The 5,479-nt window shown below is 44.7% G+C and overlaps 1 non-coding gene across 1 annotated transcript; it reads left to right on the forward strand.

Moving 5' to 3' along the window:
- Window positions 1-348: 348 nt before the first annotated feature.
- On the forward strand, window positions 349-513 carry LOC115062539. Its single transcript, XR_003842481.1, has one exon. It is a non-coding gene; the product is annotated as a U1 spliceosomal RNA (small nuclear RNA).
- The last annotated feature ends 4,966 nt before the right edge of the window (window positions 514-5,479 follow it).

The raw sequence follows: 5,479 nt of genomic DNA on the forward strand, positions 1-5,479 counted from the left end.
CACTGCTACATTGCTACCTGCTGAGAGACTCTTGAGATATTCAGGAGACAGCATCCTGCAGATCCATCTATAGGATCCCACCTGTAGGACAGGCACCAAGAATGGATTGGCAGGGGATGGGCCTCCCCTCTTTATAAGCACAGACTCTTAGTAAAAGTTTGAAGCCTTGAACAGAAAATCATGTCTCAGCATCCATTATTTCTCTTGCCATTTTCTCCCATACAGCTCCTGCCTCCCACTCAGGAACCCAGTTAGCATGGCCACAGGAGGCTACAATTAAAAACAATAAACGTCTCTTTTTAATGATGGACTAAAAAAATTATTTTTCCTTAGAAAATTTCTTTTTCTATACTTACCTGGCAGGGGAGATACCATGATCACGAAGGTGGTTTTCCCAGGGCGAGGCTCACCCATTGCACTCCGGGGTGTGCTGACCCCTGCGATTTCCCCAAATGCGGGAAACTCGACTGCATAATTTGTGGTAGTGGGGGACTGCGTTCGCGCTCTCCCCTGTTTTTTAAAAAAAAAAAAATTCTTTTTCTTTAGGGTCTAGTGGGATCTTGCAGGCAAAGGCACTTGTTACTAAATATGGGTGGAAGGACAGGACCGACCTCCACAGGTGGTGTGGTGTGCACCCTCACCTACAAAAGATGTTAAAAAAGAAAAGAGGAAAAACAAACAAAAGAGAAAAACAAAAAACAAAAAACAAAGCAAGCAAGCAAGCAAAAAAAAGAAAAGAAAAGAAAAGAAAAGAAAAGAAAAGAAAAGAAAAGAAAAGAAAAGAAAAGAGAAGAAAAGAAAAGACCCGGGCAATGGTGGCGCATGCCTTTAATCCCAGCACTTGGGAGGAAGAGACAGGCGTATTTCTGAGTTCGAGGCTAGCCTGGTCTACAAAGAAACCCTGTCTCGAAAAACCAAAAAGAAAAGAAAGAAAGAAAGAAAGAAAGAAAGAAAGAAAGAAAGAAAGAAAGAAAGAAAGAAAGAAAGAAAGAAAGAAAGAAAGAAAAGTAAACCGCTTGAGAGCTGTGGGCACCGCTCGCTGGGTGGTAAAGTGGTCTGAGCCCCAGCAGCGGGAAGAAATAGATGGAGGTGTGGGGGAGTGTGAGGGAGAGGGGCTGGTGGAAAAGAGAATATGAATAATCCATTGACATTCTTGGGGGGGGGGAGGAGCTGGCTACAATTACATAGGAAAGTGTTGTCTAGATATGAAATGTCCTCCCCCAAGGCTAATATGTTAAAGGCATGGTTGCCATCTGGTGGTCTTTGGAAGTGATTGGGTCGTAAGTACTCGGATGTAATAAACAGGCCAAACCATTGATGGATTAATAATTTAATAGAATTGTTAGGAGCTGGTAGAAATTAGCGGGCAAAGCCTGGCCGAAAGAACTGGATCCCTGGGGGCCCTTAGAAGCCGTGTCTCACCGTATACTTGTCCCGCTCTCGGCTTCCTGGCTTCTCTATGGTGAGCAGCCTCCTCTCTGGACGGATGGCTGCCTAGCCCTTATGTTCTGCGTCGCTGCTGGCCCACATCTCTGTCAGCCTTGTACGGAAACCTCTGAAACTGTAAGCCTCCCCCCTGTATGTTGTTACTCTTAGACTCTGTCATAGTGATCAAAGCCAGACTGAGCAGTCGGCATGCTGCAAGTCCAAATAGTAAAGACAAAGATAAAGCCGGCAGGCATAAACAAACACATAAAAAAATGTGTTACATTCCCCTGCAGGACCTGTAAGGCCTGATACTTTTTTTTTTTTTTTTGATACAGTGCTTCATGTCGCCCAGGCTAGCCTCCAATTCTTGGTCCTTGGATCCCTGCCTTCTAAGTACCAGGATTATGTGCATTCGCCGCTATGACTGACTCCAGTTCTGTTTGGACTCAATGAGTTCCTGAAGTTCTCAAGTGGCTGGGGATGGCTCCTGCCAATAAACCCTATTTCTATTTCTTCTCGCACCAGCTCCAGCCTGCACAGAGGGAGTCTATCCATGCCTATGGAGCAGTAAAGAACATCTAAAAGCGGGGATAACAGATTCTTAAAATCAGAGCTTACAGTAATTGGTGGAATGTTACCTACCCTCGTGACACACCAGTCTTCAATAAAGCTTGCTATACGCAAAAGGCTCTGAATGACTCAGTGGTGGTGGGCTGGAGGCAGGAGTCACGTGGTGGTGGGCTGGAGGTCAGAGTCACGTGGGAGGTGATTCCAAGGATATCGCCAAGTGCCAGAGGATGTGTGGACAGAACAGCAAAGTGATCCCCACACAGTTCTGAAAAAGCAGGAAGTAAGAGCTAAAACTGACTGTGAATTTGCCCCCGGGCTTTGTCAGAAATATTGAAGCCAACACTGGACTTCACAGCAATTGAGGGATGAATCAGCCTCGTGAATCCGGAGGGCAGGGTGACCTCAGCCACACCAAGACATACGTTCTTGTGGCTAGTTATTTAAAAGTCCGTCTTTCTAAAGTACACATTGGGTGTGTCTAAAAGATTACAGCCTTTAAGAAATATGTGATCAATCCTTGAAGCGTTTCCCCAATTTGACCCTTTTCTTGATAATCAAAACACTGTTTGGAGGGTCCCTAGCCAAAGACCTTTTTTCCTCTTTCCAAATTAGGGTCCTGCTTCAAAGTGACAGATTTAGAAATAGCACCTCAAACTGCATCCAGATTAGTGGACATCAGCTGTCCTGGGAATACTCAGTCTGTGATTGTTCACAGGGCCGGTTGCTTCAGGCCCTATGCCTTAACGCTGGCTTGCTTGGGTGCTGGGACCCACTCGCTGTCCCCTGCCTCTCACAGAGAGCTTCCTTCTCTGTTGGGCCTTTTCTTCACTTCCAGCCTTCTATCCTACACCCACCCTATCCCCACTCTAAGTCTTATTTAGCACTGGATTCAGGCCTGCTCCAGGCCGAGAAATCCATTCCTTAGTTGTGGGTTTAATAAATTCCATTTTCTCTCAGGCTGTCCTCACTGAAGATGATTAAGTCATCACCAAGTAATTGCCTGCCTGCCTGCCTGCCTGCCTGCCTGCCTGCCTGCCTGCCTGCCTGACTTCCTTCCTCCTTCCTTCTTTTTTTCTTCCTTTCTTCCTCCTTCCTTCTCTCCTCCCTCCCTCCTGCTGCTTCCCCCTGTCTTCTGATTTTTTTTTTTTTTTTTTTTTGAGACATGGTTTTTCTGTGTAGCCTTGGCTGCCCTGGAACTTGCACTGTAGACCAGGCTAGCCTCTAACTAAGAAATCCATCTATCCCTGCCTTCTCAGTGCTGGAATTAAAGGTGTGTACCAGCTCCTCCTGGCTCTAAATGCCTTGCCTTTCTTTTCTCTCTTTTTGGTTGTTTTATTTTTCTCTCTTTCCTGAGATGGCTGTCATGTGTCTGTTGATTCTCCTAGAGCTGAACTTCCTTCTTCTTCTTCTTCTTCTTCTTCTTCTTCTTCTTCTTCTTCTTCTTCTTCTTCTTCTTCTTCTTCTTCTTCTTCTTCTTCTTCTGGTTTTTCGAGACAGGGTTTCTCTGTATAGTACTGGCTGTCCTGGAACTCACTCTATAGACCAGGCTGGCCTCGAACTCAGAAATCCACCTGCCTCTGCCTCCCAAGTGCTGGGATAAAAAGCATGCACCACCACACCCAGCTCTTTCTTTTCTCTTTATGACCATTTATTTTCTTCTTTCCCAGTCCCATAGTTATTTTTATATATAACTTTCTATTTCCAATAGAAATAATGAGAGTGACTTCTTGTTTTCTTTATATATGTTCTTTTAAAGATTATTACATTTGTGTGTGTGTGTCACTGGGTGAATGTATGTGTTGGATCCTCTGGAACTGGAGCTGCCATGTGGGTGCTGGAAATGGAACCTGGGTCCTCTGCAAGAGCAGTGAGAACTCCTAATTGCTGAGCCATCTGTCCAGCCTAGCTGTGTCTTATTTTCTATGCAATAGCCACAACCCTTCCTGGTGGCTGGACTTCTTCCCAGTGAGATTCTTGTTGCTAGAAAATCCAACATCTATTCTCCTTCATGAATTTAAAACAAAACAAAACTGCATTATTATTTCATTATTGCATAAACTGAATTTCACCTGCTCTTTTCTGTGTCTGGATCTTTTGACTTGGAAAAGCATTGTAAATATGTCATCAGTGTGCTTGTATTTGGGGGACTGAATTGCACAATGAGCAAAACTCCAGCCTAAACATTCTATGTGCAGAGAAACAAGGGCGATAAACGAAGTCAGTATGCAAATGCTTTTCTTAGGGTGAGGAATTCCAGTATACAGACATGACCATTGCTTAACCTTGGCTATATATCCAAATATTTGTGGAGGATGTGTGTGTGTGTGTGTGTGTGTGTATGAGAGAGACAGAGAGACAGAGAGAGACAGAGACAGAGAGACAGAGACAGAGAGACAGAGAAAGAGAGAGAGAGAGAGAGAGAGAGAGAGAGAGAGAGAGAGAGAACCAGCTTTTTCCTTTATAACGTAGAACTCCCTATGTCCTTGTGCAGCCAAATTCCAATCTCTTACTTCAGTTTCTTTGCCAGCATGGACATCCCTCTCATATGTCCTGAACCTTGTGTGCAGTCCTGGGTCTCCACTAGAGCAGCCAAGCTGGTTACTACTTTGGGGTACGTCTTGTGGGGAAGTTCCTCAAACTTTCTTTAGACTTTACGTCCACAGAGTCCTCCCTCCATGCTAACTTAGCAACAGGGCTTTGTCACCTGGACTTTCAAGAATCAGAGTGCATTCATGCCGCGGTTAACATAAGTCGGTATTGGCTCAGTTCCGGTGGACAGGCTCTCCTTACTCCCCTCGCACCTGTGGTGTTTGCTCTAATGCCATGCTGGCCAGGCTACGGCAGGCTTCCTGACAGGTCTCTCAGTGCTTGCAGCCAGTCGTTATTTGTACAATCACTGTCTACGCTTCCTGGATGTTAACTGTTTCTTTCTAAATGCGTCTCTCAACACTTGTTTTCCTCTTTTGTCAGGCATTTTGTAAAGCGTGTGCATGAGAGAGAAAAAGGTATTTTTGAGTATTATTTAATAACTCTATTAGTTATTATACAACCCAGCCAGCCCCTCAATAATCAAAACAGAGTCCTATGGATTCAGAATTACTGGATGAATGACCTCTAATCTATTTTTCTTTACATTGGACTCTCCACTTCCCAGTTGAGCTCCCCAGTTACTTGCCGTCTTGCCTGCATCATTTCTGCTTCATCAGCCTGTCACCAGGGGGTGGGGACGTTTCACTGGGCCACATGCTCCTGGTTCATGACATTTAATGGAGACCTCCTGTTCTCTGTGTCTTCTTTCTCCTCCCTTCTTCCTCTCTTCTTCTTCTTCTTCTTCTTCTTCTTCTTCTTCTTCTTCTTCTTCTTCTTCCTCTTCTTCTTCCTCTTCTTCTTCCTCTTCTTCTTCTTCTTCTTCTTCTTCTTCTTCTTCTTCTTCTTCTTCTTCTTCTTCTTCTTCTTCTTCTTCTTCCTCTCTTCTTCTTCT

The sequence above is a fragment of the Mus pahari genome, chromosome 18, assembly GCF_900095145.1.
Source record: "Mus pahari chromosome 18, PAHARI_EIJ_v1.1, whole genome shotgun sequence".
Lineage (NCBI taxonomy): Eukaryota > Metazoa > Chordata > Mammalia > Rodentia > Muridae > Mus > Mus pahari.